This window comes from Ursus maritimus, unplaced genomic scaffold (assembly GCF_017311325.1).
Source record: "Ursus maritimus isolate PB19 unplaced genomic scaffold, ASM1731132v1 scaffold_4, whole genome shotgun sequence".
Classification (NCBI taxonomy): Eukaryota; Metazoa; Chordata; class Mammalia; order Carnivora; family Ursidae; genus Ursus; species Ursus maritimus.
The window spans coordinates 40,458,935-40,478,544 of NW_024426552.1; the positions used below are offsets into that span (position 1 = coordinate 40,458,935).

Sequence of the window (19,610 nt, forward strand, 5' to 3'; positions counted from 1 at the left end):
CCCCACATCAGGCTCTTCTGCTATGAGCCTGCTTCTTCCTCTCCCACTCCCCCTGCTTGTGTTCCCTCTCTCGCTGGCTGTCTCTATCTCTGTCGAATAAATAAATAAAATCTTTAAAAAAAAAAAAAGAAATGTAACAATGAAACCTAAAATATAATTTAAATGAAATTGTGCAAAACCTCAAGGATGTAGAAGACTGGATATGCTTCCTTCCTTGGTGTCACTCCGTAGGGAGTGGTGGGTCTATGCAGTTTGCAACAATAGCATTTGAAGTCATTGTTGCTTTTCCACCTTTTCATTCCAGCACAAGGATGCAGGATGCTTTTTCAGCCTTGGAATATCTATAGACTAATCTGTGGGGAATGAATAAAAGCATAAGAATGGAGGGAGTAGGGAAGCTAATCAGAGGGTTTTTGAGTTTTTCTCAAATACATTTCTCTTTGGAATATAACTGGCTTTTTCTTTTCCCTAGTGATGGTTCAGTTCTGGGATCATCATGCAGTGACTCTGTCCTGTCGTGGCCACTTCTGCAGAAAACTTCCACCATCAAGCACAAGGTACAAAATTACTGCATATTAATTTAAGCTCTCACTTAGGTATGATTTTTAACTTTTCATTTCAGGATGAAAGGGTAGCCTTTTGTTTACTAAAATGACATACACTTTCAGATGGCATCTCTGTATAATTTTGCTTTCACTTCCTTAGTGAAATTTCTTCTACCAAATAGTTGGAGTAAGAGAACCAAATAAAATATCCTGTTGGCGTACTCAATTTCTGTCAGGTGTCATCTCTTACTGAATAGTGAAAGATGATGCCTGAGGCGTTCTTTCATTTTCATGGTGGTTTGGGGCTTTCGTGGCCATTTATTTTTCTGACCAATTTATGTCCTGGTTTTATTTATTATTTTATTTATTTTAAAAAAAGATTTTATTTATTCATTTGAGACAGAGAGAGAGAGAGAGAGACAAAGAGAGAAAGAGAAAGAGAAAGAAAAAGCATGAGCAGGGGAGAGAGGCAGAGGGAGAGGAGAAGCAGACTCCCCGCTGACCAGGGAGCCGATGTCCGGGCTCCATCCCAGGACCCTGGGATCATGACCTGAGCCAAAGGTAGACACTTAACTATCTGAGCCACCCAGGAGCCCCTATATCTCCATTTTAGTTCGTACTTTCATTTCCTTTGGTTAAAATCAGATTATTACAAAATTTCCCCTGTTCCAACTGGGAAATTCAGGAATGGTGTCCTGCCAATGCTGGGTTAGGTGGTAATGAGCAGAGGAAATAGACTTTTTAATTATTTGATTTTATCAAATTTCTCGATAATTAAGATGTATTTCAAACACATAGAACATTTCAAAGAATGTTATAGAAAATGTAACCCTTTTGTTTTACTTGCTTTAAATAAAAATAAAAAGAAATAAAACTTTATAAAGTTGAGACAGCCCTGGGTAGATTTCCCTAATCTAACTTTCCCTCCCTCTCCTGAGATAAACCCAAGTTAGTACTGATCATCCCAAATTTTTACACAATAACTAAAACAGCATGTATCCATAAACAATACATAACACCATTCTGCGTATTTTCTAGATTTAAGTAAATACTATTATATTATATATATCATTCAGTAACTTTCTTTATTCGTTCAACTCTGCTTTAGAAATTAGTCCATGAGGATACATGTGATTCTAGTTCATTCATCTTAACAGTTGTATAGTGCTTCATTGAATAAATATATTAAAATTTATCATTTCCTTCTGGTAGACATTTAGGTTAAATGAAGTTTTAATAAACATTACATGTACATACTTTTTCGTTTCCATGGGAAAAAGTATCTCTAGGAATAGCTGAATATTTTCATCTTAACTGTGTAAGATATTGCTAAATTGTTCTGTAAAGTGGATATGCCAATTTATCTTCCCATCCCTGGATAGAAGTTTTGTATTTCTCCACTTCCACACCAAATAATAGGCTTTTGAAATTTTTTACTGAATTGGTGATTGTGAAATGATATCTCCTTGAGGTTTTTAGCTTGTGTTTTCTCGATTACTGATGAGGATATGTACCTATTTTATTTCTGTTGATCATGTGGGTTCCCTCCTTTGTGAATTCTTATTCATTTCTTTGCTGCTTTTCTGTTGAATAATTTGTATTTTTCTCTACATGTGTTCTGGACATGCATGAGTTACAAATATCTTCTTGCAGATTGTAGCTTTTAAAAGAAATTTTTTTGTTTATGGTGTCTTGTTAACAGAAGTTTCTATTTTAATGTAATCAGATGTATCAGTCTTTTCATTTGTGGTTGGCACTTTTTGTATTTTGCTTAAGAAATATTTCCATACAATATCATATTTGCCCATTTTTATTTTTTAAAATTTCAAATTAATAAACTTTATTTTTTTAGACCAGTTTTAAGGCTCACAGCAAAATTGAGTGGGAAGTACCAGAATTCCCCATATATACCCCTTGTCCTCACACGTGTACAACCTCCTTGACTATCCTGCACTAGAGCAGTGCATTTATTCCAATCAATTAACCTATATTAACACAGTTATCACCCAAAGTTCTTAGTTTACATTAGGGTTCACTCTTTTTCTGTTCATTAGTTTTCACTTGGTGTTGTACATTTTATGGATGACAAATGTATAATAACATGTATCCATCATGTACGATCATACACAATAGTTTCACTGCCTTAAAAATCCTGTGTGCTCTGCATATTCATCCCTCCCTCCACCCTAATCCTGGCAAACGGTGATCTTACTGTCTCCATAGTTTTATCTTTTCCAGAAGGTTACATAGTTAGAATCATTCAGTGTGTAGCCTTTTCAGATTGGTTTCTTTCACTTAGTTTTGTGCATTTAAGTTTTTTTCTGTGTCTTTTCATGGCTGGGTAGCTCATTTCTTTTTAGCACTGAAATGAATATTCCATTGCCTGGATGTACCACAGTTTATCCATTCACTTACTGGTGGACGTCTTAGTTGCTTCCAAGTTTTGGCAATGGTGAATAAATATGGATAGAGTTATTTTCATGTGAATACAAGTGTTCAGTTCATTTAGGTAAATACCAAGGAGTGTGACTGCAGGATTATATAGTAAGAGGATGTTTACTTTTATCAGAAAACACCAAAACGTCTGTGGCTGTACCATTTTGCTTCCTACCAGCAGTGAATGTTGCTCCACGTCCTCACAAGCATTTGGTGTTGTCAGTGTTTTGTATTTGACCATTCTAATAGGCGTGTAATGGTATGTTATTGTTATTTCAATTTGTAATTGCCTAGTGACATATGACATTGAATATCTTTTCATACAGTTACTTTCCATCTGCATATCTTCTTTGATGAAGTGTCTGTTCAGGTCTTTTGACCATTTTTTAATTGGGTTGTTTTCTTATTGTTGAGTTTTAAGACTTCTTTGTATATTTTGAGTAGCAGTCTTTTATTAAATGTGTCTTTTGCAAATATTTAAAAAAATCCCCCAAGAGTGTGTTGCTATTAGAGAGAAAACAATGACTATAGCAAGAGAATATGAACAATCAACAATGCTCATGTTGGAGAGAGTCCAGGTAGATCAGTGTTTCCCAAAATGCAGAGCATATACCACAGGTATGGTCATTGTAGCCTTCAGATGACTCCAGCCAGTGTCATTGTCTGAACTTAGCCACAAGGAAGATTCTGAGTGAGAACCACCCAGTCCAGTCCAATCAGTGCCTACAACCATGACACATAATAATAATAATACTAGTATTATTGTATCAATGTTCATTTTTTAAAACTCATTGATTATATTATGGTTTTATAAGAAATTAACATTAGGAGAAATTTGGTGAATGGTATATAAAAATTCTCTGTGCAGTTTTTGCAACTTTAGCAAGCATGAGGTGATTTCAGATTAAAACCTTTAAAAATGAGATACAATAATAAATGTTGTTTTATGTCACTAAGATTGGTTTATTTCACAGCAATAGACAACCACAGCACAAAGGTAAAGTATTGTCACCTGAAGTTCATGGGACTGGAGATGGAGATGGACTTATTTTAAATTAACTTTTAACTTGAAATCATCTTACGCTTACTGAAAGTTACAAAAAGAGAGAGCTTTTATATACTATTAACCCAGCTTCCGCTAATGTTAACATCTTGCATAATCACAATAAAATTAAGGACAGCAAAAAAATAAACATTTATACAATAATGTCATTAACTAATCTAGAGACTTTGTATTTTCCCAGTTGTACCACTAATGCTGCTTTTCTAGTCCAAGATTTAATCCGGAGTCCCACTTTACCTTAAGTTGTTTTATTTTGTTAGCCTTCTCAACTCATATTATAATTCTTCTGTCTTTGTTTCTCTTTTATGACCTTGACATTTTGAAGAGCAGGAACCAGTTATTTTATAGAATGTCACTTGATTTGGGTTTATCTGATGTTTCCTCATAATTAAATTCAAGTTATGCATTTTTTGGTGAGAATATCGCAGAAGCAATGTTGAAATCTCTTCAGTATATCATATCAGGAGGTATAGTATTAAGACATGTCTTAATTCATGAGTTCTTATGCAATTCCAACTTTCATCGCTTGTTTAAGATAGGAGCCACCATATTTCTTCACCGTAAGGTTTTTTTTTTCATTTGTAATTAATAAGTGTCTTGTGAAGAGATATTTTGCAATGATGCAAATATCCTGTTTCTTATCATATTTTTACATATTAATTTTAGCATCCATCTGTGACTCTTGCCTGCAATAGCTATTATGTGGTGTTTGCCTAAGAGTGATTTTCTATCTCCTTCATTCCATCTACAGCTATCAGTTAGAATTTGACTGTAATAAAAGCCATCCCTTCTCATTTATATACTTATTCAATTATTTGTTTATATCACTATTAACTATGGATTATAATCCAATATATCAATTATGTCATTGTTGAGACTGACCCAGATTTGGCCACCAAAATTCTTCAAATTGTTCTTTAATATGTTCTCATCATTTTCTAGCATTTCCTTTCCTTTTGGTACCACAAGGTATTCCAGAATTGTCTCATATTTTTCCTACATTGGCCCTGGAATCCACTCTTCCTCTGAGAGTTCTGTTTTTTTTTTTTTTTTTTTTTTTTTCCACTGGAGGAAAGTATTTAGAAACTTAAGATTTGGGAGCTAGATAGTCTCATTACTACTGGACTAGTATTGCTACCTAGGTTTTCTCAGTGGACATACCAGGGCAATATATGTATATAAACTAACCTATGCATATGGACATACCTGTATTTATTTCTATATCTATTCATAGTTATATTAAAAATTGATAAGATACCTTTGATTCTAATCTACCACCATAGATTTCACTCTAGCCTTCTTTCTTTATTTGTAACTCATTCTTCTAACCGAAAACTCACTCTCGTTTCCACAATACCTTTACATACAAAAATGGACTTTTTAAAATTTTTTAATTTAATTTTTCTTTTTTAGAGAGGGAGAGAGAGAATACATATGAATGGGGGGGTAAAGGGAGAGGGAGAATCTTAAGCAGGCTTAACACACAGCAGGAGATCATGACCTGAGCCAAAATCTAGAGTCAGACACCCAACTGACTGAGCTACCCAAGTGCCCTGAAAAGTGACTTTCATAGCCCCCCCTCCCTACTTCTCACTTCAACTACTTTCTTGGCATTTCAGATCTTATGAAGGTAAGTTCGTCAATAGGGACAAATGGAGAGTACCAGTTCTGTAGAGTTATGCAGTTAAATAGTGCACAGGGGATCAGGGTTGATAAGCAAACACAGACATTTAATTAATGTTTTTAAGTAACTCCATTTTACTAGGCTAATTTCATATTGGTTTAAGAAAATCAATCATTTAATGGATTTTGTTGAGTGCAATGCTAACACCCTTCATCAGGATTTACAATAAAAATAGCAAACTGAGACTGAATATATCTGGTAATATATGTCAGACATGTCCCAGAAACTGAAAACAAACAAAATTAATATTATGCATTATTTTAATTTTGTAAAGGATGTTGAAATACTCTTTCTGTGAATGATGCCATACAAAACTAGTTTGCACTGTTCTGGTTATATAGTGACAAGAATAAATGAATATCAATTAGACATTTGTTTTTCAGTTATTTTAAGCTTAAAATGTTAGCTCTATCGTTTGAATAATGTATGTACCTATTTTAACTAATAGTCTTATTTTTTCAGCTACTTAGTTTAGAAATGATAATTTAGCTTTAAAGCATGTTTTGATTTGCAAATTTGTTACTCAATCTCTTTTCTTATAAATAGATTTCTAAATATCTGTAACTTTAGAAATAAAGTACTTGTATTATGTTCATGAAAGTCCTCATCAGTGAGTTGGATATCTTGCATGATTTGTTTTTTAAATATAGAAACAACAGTTGCCATGGCAAGTGTGAATTTTAGACTCAATATTCACATGAAGATTGTCTTAGAAACTGTCATCAAACACATATAGGGTAAATGTTGAACAAATTGTACCAGCTTTTTGCTGACTATCAAAGTCTGCACAAGAGAACCTGAGACTTAGAGTAAGGAATTTAAATTTAATTCTGAGGAGTGATTTTCTTATAGTGAGAACTGTTAAACCCTCAGATATTCTCTTGAAGGCGGGGATTTAGAATTTATTCTCTCAAGGTCCTTACAAGCTAATAAATTTCTATTTCCAAGATAGTTTAGGTGTGATCTCACTTTAATGTAGAGACACAGCCTTAAAAGTCTCCCAAAGGTTGCATTCTAGCCTTAAGATTCGAAGAAGAATGCCATTTGCATGTCGAATTTGCATTGGAATGGGACCTAGGAGGCTTTCTAGTTCTACCTGTCCACTGAGAAATGACATCTAGAGAAATGATGTGAGAGAGCTCATGTGTGCCTACCTGTGCATTAATAGGTTTGGACCTGAACTCCCTCAGTACAGTGGAGTAACAGAGCTTTTGTGTAGTATGCTACATTCAGATTTTTTTTTTTTTTTTTGGTGTATATTTTATTATTATAACAACACGGTGAAGCAAAGAACATACTATTTCTTTGATACCTTCACGGAAACTGAGGAACAGATATTTTAGAGTACTTGCCTAAGGTCAAGAAGCAGAGTTAGGACTTGAATGTATGACATGGCCATTGCTGTTTCCATTTACCTGCTGTCTTTTGTTTGTAAATATTTGGAATCAAATGTAAAAACGAGGCAGAAACAAAAATTCTCTGTGCGTGGAGGCAGACAAAGACATACATGTTGGGGATAAGAGGCACCAGGTTTCCGTGGCTGACCAGCACTTCTCTCAGTGTCCTCTGATAGCACTGTTCTATGAGATGATGATAGGTGTTACACTGTATTAGGGCTTGGTTCAGCCTGGAGTAACAGAAAAAACAAAATAACAGTCTGTATACAAAATCAAAGATTATTTCTCTCTCACTTAAAGGAGTTGGAGGTTAGGTACTCTATGGCTCATGAGGTGCTCCACAATGATCAAGGAGCCAGGTTCTTGCTGTCTTGCAGCTTTCTTGCCTTTAGTGAACATTCTACAGGTTCAACTACTACAGCTGAAACCATCATTGTGCATTCTGGCTGGCCAAAAGGAGGAAAGGAGTGGTACAAAAAAGGAGTGCTTCTTGCCTTTTAGGCTATTTCTAGGTTGTCACTCGTATCATTTCCAATTATATCTCATTGGTTAGAACTTAGTTGTGTGGCCAAGACCAGCAGTTAAGGGGAGCTGGAAATCTAACCTTTTGGCTAAGTAGCAGCGTGCCCAGCTAAAGCTGCAGTGGGCTAAAAAGGGAAAAGGGACGGGTGGATATGATAATTGGCTGTATTGATGACTGCTACGTACATCCATAAAAGTGGGCTCAGCTTTAAAAAAAAAATAAAGGAATTTTGTAGTCAAGCCTCAGAAGTGCAAGGTTAAATAAGTTAAGCAGATCTCTTTAACACCAGGGGTGAGCAGAGATGCTAATGAGCATTGTAACAATCTAAGTTGAGATATAGCATGTAGAGTTCTCACACTTATTTGACCTTAGAACTCTTGACTCGTGGAACATCTGCTGGGATTAATGGTCCACAGAGTATACTGTGAGGAAATGCTGCTCTAAACTGTTGAATCCACGATGAGTAATTCCTCTCTGTTGACTGCTGCCAAGTACTGACTGAACAAAGCATTGTGCCTCCTCTGATTTACTTAACTTGATTTTATTCTGTGTGTAAGTCAGGGATATGGGGAAGCATACACAATAAGCATGACTGTGGAACAATTTGCAAATATAAAGGATTATAGAAATGCCAAGTAATTAGACATTAAAGAGGAAATTCTTAAATTTCTGCCTAAAAACTATGTCAAGCAATTTTCAGGTAGTTAATTCAGTGTTCTCTAATACCTCTATTAAGGGAGAGGGTGCTTGTGAATAACACAATAATAATAGCTACCACTTGTTCAAACACACCGGGAACCTGGGGTACAGCAGCTGGGGTACCTGCCCTGGACTGTGGACACTCCCATGGCTCTGGACCAAGCACCTCAAGTACATCTTTAACTTTACCTGACAATCATGCTGTCTTTGCCTAGTTCGTTCACTCTCCCACTTTCTCTCTCCTCTAACTTCCAGCTTCTTCTCCCTTATCCTCACTTTCTGCATATGACCTGTTTCCTACCTCACTGTGTGCTTACAAGCACTCAGAGGAACTTTTGCAGACTCTCCCATGCTACTTGCCCAACAGCTATTTTATCTGTATACTTTATTTTCTTACCTGTTACCCGGAAGAACTACACACATCTCATTCTAATGTCAGTCTCTCCCCTTGGGCGCTAGATTTCATCTCTTTGGCATAGTCAAGAGCGTTATCCCCATTGTTTTTACCTCTATCCCCCACATCACCAGTATTTTTTTCGCTTTCTACTCGGCTGTCCCATTAGCCCATAAACCTTCTCCCCTGCCCCCATTTTTAAAAAAGAGAGACCGTATGATAATTGTCTTTCTCTGATTGGCTTATTTCACTCAGTATAATACCCTCTAGTTTCAGCCATATTGATATAAATGGTAAGATTTCATCCTTTTTGATGGGTGAGTAATATTCCTGTGTGTGTGTGTGTGTGTGTGTGTGTGTGTGTGTGTACACACACAACCTCTTCTTTATCCATTCATCTGTCGATGGACATCTGGGTTCTTTCCATAGTTTAGCTATTGTGGACATTGCTGCTATGAACATTGGGGTATCCTTTGGGTAAATACCTAGTGGTGCAATTGATGGGTCACAGAGTAGCTGTATTTTTAACTTCTTGAGGAACCTCCATACTGTTTGCCACAGTGGTTGTACCAGCTTGGGAACAGCAACAGTGTAAGAGGGCTTCCCTTTCTTGGCATCCTTACCAACATTTGTTGTTTCCTGACTTGTTAATTTTAGTCATTCTGACTGGTGTGAGGCAGTATCTCATCGTGGTTTTGATTTGTATTTCCCTGATGCTGAATGATGTTGAGCATTTTTTCATGTGTCTGTTGGCCATTTGTATGTCTTCTTTGGAGAAATGTCTGTTCATGCCTTCTGCCCATTTCTTGAATGGATTATTTGTTTTTTGAGTGTTGAGTTTGGTAAGTTCTTTATAGATCTTGGATACTAGCCCTTTATCTGATATGTGGAATTTAAGAAACAAAACAGAGGATCATAGGGGAAGGGATGGAAAAATAAAATAAGACGAAATCATAGAGGGAGACAAACCATAAGAGACTCTTAACTGTAGAAACAAACAGGATCGCTGGAGGGAAGGTGGGGGAGGGGATGGGGAAATGGGGATGGGCTTTAAAGAGGGCATGTGAGGTGATGAGCACTGGGTGTTATATGCAACTGATGAATTGCTGAACTCTACATCTGAAATGAATGATAGACTATTTGTTAACTAATTGAATTTAAATAAAATAGTAAAAAATAAAAAAGAGAAGAATATTTTCTTTTGACTTCATTTTTCAGTGCTCCAATTTATAATAAATTTCTTGCTGCTTTCAAGTTTTCTCTTTTCTTCATATTTAGCCTCTCTAGTCAGGCTTTTGCTTCTACCACTACCCTGAAAGTGCTCTTGTCTAGGTCCCCAGTGATCGTCATGTTGCTAAAGCCAATGGCCAATTCTCAGGCCTCATCCTTCTTGCTCAGCAGTATTTGGCAAAGTAGATTGCCCTCCTCCACACACTTTCTTCATTTGCTCCTAGGACATTACTCTTCTAGTTTCCTTTCTATACCACTGGGCATTTTTCTGATTGAAAAATGTAGTACATTAGTCATTCAGCATACCAAAATGGAATCTCGATCTAGTCTTTGGAAGTCTCTAGGAGGTTTCAAAAGCAAAAACAGGGTGATTCAAAGTAGGTTGCTTAGATTCTTGAATTAGAGTCATCAGGTGTAATGTAGAAGGGTTTGGACTGCATGGTCTTGAAGTTATCTTGCACTGCTCTCATTCTTAGAAAATACTTTATGATCTAAAGTGAACCAGATAAAGAGACAAAAAACCCCAGTCTTCTATTGTATAATCCATTCTAACCACATTGGGGCCTTGGGTTAATCTCATAGTTCTTTTGAGCCTTAGTCATCTCATCTGTTACATGGGGAATAATATCTTTCCTGCTCTTCTAAAAAATTGTTATAAATATCAAAACAAATTGTATTTTGTGTATGAATTTACTTCAAGAATGCTGCAACACTATGTGATAAAGAAGGGGATGGGTACATTGTTTTAAAAGCACAGCGGAGTATTTTGATATAAAAATTTTATGATGTGACATTCATTCCCTGTGCTAGTCTTTTCCATTACAGAAAATGCTAACTTCATTTTCAGTTGCTCAGGCCAACCCAATCTTGGGATGATGCATTTCTTTTCTGTTCCTCTTAAAGTCAAACATATTAGAAAACACTTGAATTTCTACCTTCAAAATCTGCCTGGCAGTCCAATCACTTCCTACCACTTTCTCCCAACTTGTCACCATCTTTCTGATACATACTACTACGGTCTTTCACCAGGATTGTTGCAAGAGCTCCCTGAACTCTGGCTTTTGTACTTAGCTCAGGTAATCCATTCTCTACGCATCAGCCACAGTGGGGCTACTATAGTATTTAGATATTATGTCACCTCTCACTCAAGACCCTGCATGGGCTTTCAATTTCACTCAAAATAAAAGACAGTTTCCTAATAATGACCTACCAGAGCACACTCCACTCTTCCTTACCTCTCTGAACACATCTCTTGCTGACTTTACACAGTCTGTTTCTTCTGCCTTGAGCGCTTATTTCTCAAATTTCCACATGATTAATTCTCTCCCCTCCAAAATTTGTGCTCAGATATCATTTTCTCAATAAATCCTACTTTGGCCTCCCTATGTAAAATCGCAGTCTGTTCCACCATTGTGACTCTTCTAATCCCCCTCCCTAATTTTTACTTTTCTGTATCATCATCATCCTCTAACATACTATACCATATACATATTTATTATATTTATTATTTATTGTCTCCCTTTCCCAGCTGAATAATGCAGGGGTTTTTGTCTTTTTCTTTTCCACTAATGTATTCCAGGCACTCAAGAGAGTACGTGGTATGTTGTTGGCATTCAATAGTTCTTAAGTGTTAAATGATTGAGTTCTGAGGGCATTACTGCTAAGTGGGTATTATATCTGTTTTGTAGCTATGTAAACTGATATGTGGAAAAGCCAAATAACTTGTCTAACACCACACAGTGGGGAAACCGCATGGCCTGGATTTAGGCCACAGTTTTTGCATTGTACCACTATCATGTTTTATTTTGTATGGTGATTCTGATTGCTCTGTCCAGAGCCAGAGGATGAGAATGTTTCAAAGGAGGGGAATGTCAGTGGGCTCAAAAGCTTTCAGAAATGCCAGAAAGGAGGGAGATTAAGAAAAAAGGCTACGGTTCTTTGTAACTAGATGATCATGAGTTTTGTAAAAGCTGTTTCAGTAGCATTGGAGCCAAAATCAAAGAGCAGTGGATGAGAGAGTGAATAGAAAGTAAGTAAAAGGAGAGAGGGAATAATTATGACTCTTCAAAAATTCTGGGCATGAGAAGAAAAGATTGTAGTTGCATGGAAACAAAAAAGTTCTTTTTTAGGATGAGTAAGACTTGAGCGTATTCATAGGAAGAGGGAAAGGAGGTTAAAGACAGGTAAAATATAGGTATAAGTATAGAGGTAAATAGAAGGACTCCTTTCTAGGAAGAGCCAACTTAGTGGGTAAAGTGACACATGGACATACATGGAATTTCCTGGCCAGGTGGCTGTGGCTGTGCTGTGAGGCACGGGGTCTGTGGTAAAGCAGGTGTTAAATTATCCCTCCACTTCACTTTTCCTTGTCCCTTCAAAGAAACTGTTCCCATTTTCCTAAGATGTTTTTCCTACAAGTTAGTACTTTGGTCAGTCTTCCTGCCTCAGTTCCAGATAGCACTGTCTTCTCGCTCTGAAGCAGGTGACATTATCTTTGAGGGAAAAGAGTAGCCAGCAGCACAAGCTTTTTCAACTCATCTCCTCACTTCTGATCTCATTTGCATTATCACGACTTTCCCTCCTTTCCCTCCATCTCAATGGAAAGGCATCCCTGTTTTTCCCCAAGGTTAAAATGTTAAGTCTAAGATCATCATCTGTCCTTAAATGTATTTTTTATAAATTTTTCTTTTATTCTGAAACTACTTGTCAGGGTTTTTTTTTTTTTTTTTTTTTTTTTTTTTTTTTTTTTTTTTAAGTATCTCTACACCCAGTAAGGGGCTTGAACTCATAACCCCTGAGATCAAGAGTCACTTGCTCCACTGACTGAGCCAGTCAGGCACCTGCATCAGTTCTTTATCTGTACTGATAAACAACATCTGTATATAGAATATTCCCTCTGTATATCACTTTTCTGAACTTTCTACCTGAATGTAATGATTTCCTTTATTAAACCAACATGTATTTAACTATTGTTAAACCAACATGTATTTAATGGACCACACTGGATATTATTACATTTGACATTGGAAAAACCTAAGATAAGTATCTTCAGGCATAAAGACTGAGGAAGATAGAAACATAAATAGATTATAATACCATGTAGTAAGTATAATAGTGCAGACTTTTCACAGTCAAATGGACATCTCTTCCCATGGGATGCTCTTCCTATAATTTCTTTTTGAGTGACACAGATTTCTTTGTTCTCCTAAGCTCATTTGAGTTGGGTTTCTGTGGCTTGGAGAAAAAGAATATTGATTAATAGACTCAAGTCATCTAACTCAGTAATTGTCAGAGGAGGCTTCCAGGAAAGCTTTGTGGAAGAAGTAATGAGTGAAGTGAGTAATTATTAAATGAGTAAGAATCAGGCTGTAGTGAGAGGAAGTAAGGGGACAAAGGTGGGTATGAGGAGGCAGTTGGGGTAGAAGAGATGGCACCAATAGGAGCTCTGACGGGAGACACAGCTTAGTGGGTGTGTAGGGAAATGTCATTTGGTATCTCTGGAGAGGGAACTACATGGCAGGAAATAGCAGGTGAAAAGAATGGAGAAACGGCCAGGGATCAGAACATAGAGTATCTCAATAGGTCACGAGTGACTTTGGACGTTGTCTTAGGTAATGGGGAGCCAAGTAGGTGAGTCACATGACCCAGTTTGGCTCCTGGTAGGATGGATATAAAGAGGACAAGTCTTGAAACATGTTATCTTCAATCTTGAACCCATTTTCTGATTGCCAGTCCCCCTACACTTCCCATTGCTGCTTCTTCTTCTTTTTTTTTTTTTTTTAAGTAAGAGAGCATTTGTGGCTTGCTGCTGCTTAAAGATGTTGACCTTTCCTCTTACTCCTCCTCAGCACCTCACATCAGTATTTTAAACCATATTCATGGACATCTTTGTTTTGCAACTGAAAGAGGAGAACAAAACTTGGGATGGGAGGAAGGGCTGAACAGCAGAAAAGTGAAATAGGAGAGAGGGCATTTGTGCCCAACAGTCCCTTGAACTAAGTTTGAGCCTCGTTTTTTTTTTTTTTTTTTTTTTAAAGATTGTATTTATTTATTTGACAGAGAGAGCACAAGCAGGGGGAGCGGCAGGCAGAGGGAGTAGAAGAAGCAGGCTCCCCACTGAGCAGGGAGCCCAATGCGGGGCTCCATCCCAGAACCCTGGGATCATGACCTGAGCCGAAGGCAGTCGCTTAACCAACTGAGCCACCCAGGTGCCCCGAGCCTCATTTTTGAGAGTGAAAGACTTAACCACACTGATGGACTCAGGCAGAAGGCCTTTTATTCAAGATGGTTGGGATCAGTAGTTGTTTAACGAAAAAGTTTTATAAAATACGGAATAATAATCTTTTAAAAAAAATTAGTTTCAGAATTAAAACTTAGTGATTCATCAGTTGCAATAACACCCAGTGCTCATTACATCACGTGCCCTCCTTACTGCCCATAACCCAGTTACCCCATTACCCCACTTACCTCCCCCTCCAGCAACCCTCAGTTTGTTTTCTGGAGTCCAGCGTCTCTTATAGTTCGCCTCCCTCTCAATTTTCATCTCATTTTATTTTTCCTTCCCTTCCCCTATGTTCATCTGTTTTGTTTCTTAAATTCCATATATGAGTGAAATCATATGATATTTGTCTTTCTCCTACTGGCTTATTTCACTTAGCGTAATACACTCTGGTTCCATCCATGTGGTTGCAAATGGCAAGATTTCATGGAATAATAATCTTAACAGAAATGTATGCATCTTTAATTCTATTTTAACCTAAATAAATACACTGTAAGTAAAAATTATTTGCCAATCTTTTGATTTAGGGCCAATATCTAATTAGCTGCACTGATTAGAAATCTTTGTCTTGTTTTTCTTTAAACCACAGCCTCAATTTGTCACATTTAAGCTTCTTTAAACTGATATAAAAATTAAATTAATTGTGAAACAATGTAAGTATAGAATTCTGTATTTTCTCTAGTCTTTTATAGTTACCTCTCACAGGCCTCATTTGATAGCAATACTTGTAGCAACTTTCCTTTGGAGGGAGTGTATACCACTATAAAAGGGCAACATGAGGAATCTTTATGGTGACAGAAATGTTTTGTATTTTGACTGCTTTAATGTCAATATCCTGGTGTGTTATTGTATTATAGTTTTTCCAGATGTTACTATTGGGGGAAATTACTAAAGGGTACATCGGATCTCCCTGTATTATATCTTAAAATTGCATGCGAGGCTATAATTACCTAAAGTTTAATTAAAAAAATATTTATTGAGCCACTGTTATGTGCCAGGCACTTTTGTAGATACAGAAGATATTGCAGTAAATGAAAACTAAAAATTTCTGCACTTATAGAGCATACATTCTAATGGAGGAGAAATTCTAGTGGGTGAGCCCAAATTTGCCCAGTGTTCTGCCTTGGCGTGTAACACAGTGCCATTCTGGAGGATGGAAACATGAAAGCCATAGGGTCATTTAGAAATAGTGCCCTTGATATGGTCATTGACAAGGCATGTTCTCATGGAAGATGGAGAAGTTGTTCCACATTACTTTGCAGGCAGCAGATGTGAGTGAGTGGAAGCCCACTTGAGAAAAAAAGGACATAGGAGGTGCAACATAATGATTCTAGTTGGCTTACTGGTTTGTGGGTACTTAAAAAAAAAATGAAAGCTTTGTGGAGGAAGCTGAGGGTCTGCTGCTATCAGATGGAAGGCTATAGAAAAATTGACATTTGAGCTATATTTTCTGCTTTGGTTAAAAGCATCATCTACTTTGTCCCTCAGGTAGAGAAATATTAGTCTTACTTGTCTCTTCCCCTTCCTAATGCTCTATATCTAATCTATGGACTGGCTTACAAAATGCCTCTCTACCTCACCCCATAAGATATTTCAGAACTCTACTCTAAGCAGTCCCCACAACATGCGCTGTCCTCCTCATCACTGGCTTCCTTATCATTTCTAAATACCCTCCTTGTATTTGCATATGCTTTTCCTACCGTCTGAGTTCCCACCCTTCCATTCTGCCTAAACTCCAACTCAAGATTTAACATCTGTCCTAACATAACCTCTTTTCTGGAACTTTCCCTAAAATCCTCACAGCTCAAAGTCAAGGAAAAGATTCTGTCTTTTACCACCACAGCAGTTTCTATATAGCTGCATTATAGTATTTGTCACATTGACTTGAAGTTATTTGTTGCCGAGTCTGTCTCCACTACAAGTCCTGCCGCTAAGTAATACAGGAAGGATTGGGAAATCTTTCCAAAAGTATATTCCTTCCTGTAATTGTTTGGGGAAGGAATCTTGCTCATTTCTCGATTTGTGCTTATGCATTCTCGATCCTGGAGTGTTTGAATGTTCAAGTTTCTCTTGGAGGCAAAACAAGATCAAACCTAGCAGCACCCCGCCTTCCCCTGGCTCCCCAACTCCTAGATGACGGAGCTCTTTGGCAGTGTCCAGAATATGCCTTTATGTCACCTAGAAATGATTTGCTTGAAAAAATATCATCACTATTTGTCTTCCTCATTTGTTCCTTCTATTGACCTTGTGCTAAGGACAGCAGCTGTTATCCCAACCATGTCCATACCTGAACCTTTGATTCAGGGAGATTTGTGTTAATTCAGGTATCACTGTACTATGAACCCTGTCTCAGAGATCATCGGTTTTTTAAGGATTACTCATACAAAGGACACTATGTATTACTGAGCTTGAGATCTCTGTCTGTAAATTTGGTTGTCATCTATATAGTGCCTGAGGTTCTTTTACATCAAAGAAATATATAATGCTCTAATTTATCCACATCCTTACTCTATCTACCAAGTAGATGCTATGTTCTCTAGCTGATATTTTCAAAACATTTCAGAGCCACACAGACCTTTATACTACTCTGCAAAATAACTATGAGGGCTTCTTGCGTTTGCCAGTGCTTTTGTAATGATACATGGATAGCAGTGGGTATCAAGGTCCAAAGGAGGACAGTAGAGTGCCCTGAGACATACTCTGTGTTTTTATTAACACTTTAGCTCACCCATCCTACATTTTTTTCTGGTCTGATGCTATGTTATTATTGCTATGGTCATACACCGTAATCACGTACACACATGCACACAGAGAGACACATACACATACACGGAGTGATGGTATATATATTTCTATTGTTCTCTTGAAGACTCTTAGTATTATGCATGTTATTTCACACATAAAACATTTAACAACACTAAATTGAAAGCAGAAGAAGCAGGGGAGGGAACAGAAGGTGACAAATGAAGAGGGGGAGGGAGAGTGGGAAGGCAATGTGTAGCAGGAAGAGGCAAGGCATATGGGAAAACAGGGATATGTCAAATTCATAGAAAATAGCAAGCCAATATCTGATTGATGGCATGTATTTGTCGTGTGCCTCCCGGTCTTCAACCTAAGGGGTGCTGTCCATGAGAAAGGTAACTGTCTCACAGTGATAGAGATCCCTATGTCTGCAGCAGCCATTGATATAAAATTACTGACCTAGAAGTTGTTCTCCAAAGACTGGAGCATAGTGTTGGCTTCCTTTTATTTATTTTATTCTTTCCATTCACATTTGAGAGGAAATCCCATCTTTTTTTTTTTTTTTTTTTTTTTGTCCCAGAATCCCTGGAGGGCAGATTTATTCACCTACAGTTTCTAGAAGCCATCTGACTATTATCACCATGGGTAAGCCCAAAATCCCTTCACTCAAAACAGTTCAGAGAGCACGTAGCCGGAGCTCACTCAGCTGCTCCTTCTCTGGCACTCTCTGTGGGCTTTGTGCTTCTTGGATGCCAGACATGCAGAAGTGCACAGTGGAAAGAAGGACTTTGAAGTGGCACAGACCTGAATTGAAATTCTAGCTCTGAAATAATATGACCTTGGGAAAATTACTTAACTTTTTCAAGCCTGTATGTCCTCAACAAATTATTTAATGACTAACTGTATCAGCATTAATACCTGGCATATCAAGTCCTATAAATGGAAGTTTCTTTCTTCTTTATATCTACCTTAGCTGTTCACTCTTTGGGAATCTCAATTTGGACAGAAGCGAACTCCCTAAGATTCTGACTTCTCGAAACGTATCTGCCAACTTGGAAAGTCTCTGGCGGCCACAATCAGCAGTGGTGGTATCTTGGGCAGAAAGCTGTCTCACAGAGGTGGTGGCTTCATTGATACGATAACTTCAGGAGTAGCTATCACAAAGAGTTACAGCAGGGCAGGGAGAAAACCAAAGCGTTATTGTTGAAGGAACTGTGTTGTGCTGATAACCAAACATGCTGGCATTACCTGTAGGTGAAAGAAGTAGTTGGAGGAAAGTCTAAAGCCAATCTGGAGATATAGTGTCAGGACAGAACAAATATACTGTCTTGTGCCCTTATTAATGCCTGGGTTTAGCCAAGTTTAAAACAAGCCAGGAGACTCCTCCTGCACAACAGATTTACTGGCCCTGGTCAATTTTGCCCTATCTACTGCCTTATTCCAGCATGATTTCATGTAGATTGCTAATGACTTAACACTCTGTCTGAAAGATTACACAAAGATTTGCAGATCTCCTTTTGGTTCCCTATTCCAGAAAGCAAGCTGTAACCTGGGTCAGAAAATATTTCCTAAATATCTGTACTTTCTGTTATTGTGTGGCTAGTGTCTTTAGGAATCACTAAGGTTTTAGAGCAAAAAATTCTGAATATGATCCTAGGAAGATACATCTGAATTCTGACAAGTGCAATCATGGGAGAGTAGGACCTGAATGATGGACAGAATTTGAGTGAGTAGAGAAAAAATGATCTGGCCATTCTTAGTTGAGAAACGAAGAAATTCGTGCGAGTGGGGATGATCTTGGCTTAGTCAAAGTTTAAACACAAGGTAGTGAGGTTTCAGCTGGAAATGAAGGAGGCGGGAGGAATCTCTGTGAGAAGACGTCAGCACCCACAGACTTTCAACCCCCTCATACCTGACACAATTAGACAATATGTGGGGTTTAAAAAAATTTTTTTAAGATTTAATTTTAAAAAAATGATTTCATTTTTAAGTAATCTCTACACCCAATATGGGAATCCCGAGATCAAGAGTCACGTGCTCTACTGACTGAGCCAGCCAGGTGCCCAGCAAGATGCATTTTTGAGCACTAAGCAACTTACTTTATAACTGGCAAGAAATCAGAAAACATTTAAGTGTTCAGACTATTTCCTGTCAATGCTTTAACAATCACCCTTCATGTGAGAAGCACAAAGACCCTACATGACACTGTGGAAAGTTTCACTGTGTGAGACTTTTTTTTTTTTTCCTGTTAATAACGGGGTCCATGAGTTCCTGAGAACCCCTCTCAGGTGGGTGATACTATGTCTCGGGTTGCCAAGTCTGGAAAAAGAGGACTTGACAGATTTCTTTCATCTAAGAGTTATTTATTTATTTTTTGTACTTGACACTGCTTTGAAGGTATCGAGGAAGAGCAAAACAGCACCTTGCAAGGACAGCGAGATATCAATTACTTTTAATTACTCCCAGCTCTCTCCCTTAATTACCTACTATGGTAGCTGGGATTTATTGCAGAGCAATAATAGTGGTGCTTTTTGCATTTACATAGTCACTTTCTCCGAGGAGTTCAGTGTACTCATAGATATGACTTCTCTATTAATTTAAAAATTTTAAATGTTAAA

At 37.5% G+C, this 19,610-nt stretch overlaps 1 long non-coding RNA gene across 1 annotated transcript in view; it reads left to right on the plus strand.

Moving 5' to 3' along the window:
- The first annotated feature begins 330 nt into the window (after positions 1-330).
- LOC121100399 overlaps positions 331-19,610 on the plus strand; it is a 124,235-nt gene continuing 104,955 nt past the window's right edge. Inside the window, exon 1 of the long non-coding RNA XR_005832150.1 lies at positions 331-557. This is a non-coding gene — a long non-coding RNA (uncharacterized LOC121100399). The remainder of the gene's footprint in view (positions 558-19,610) is intronic.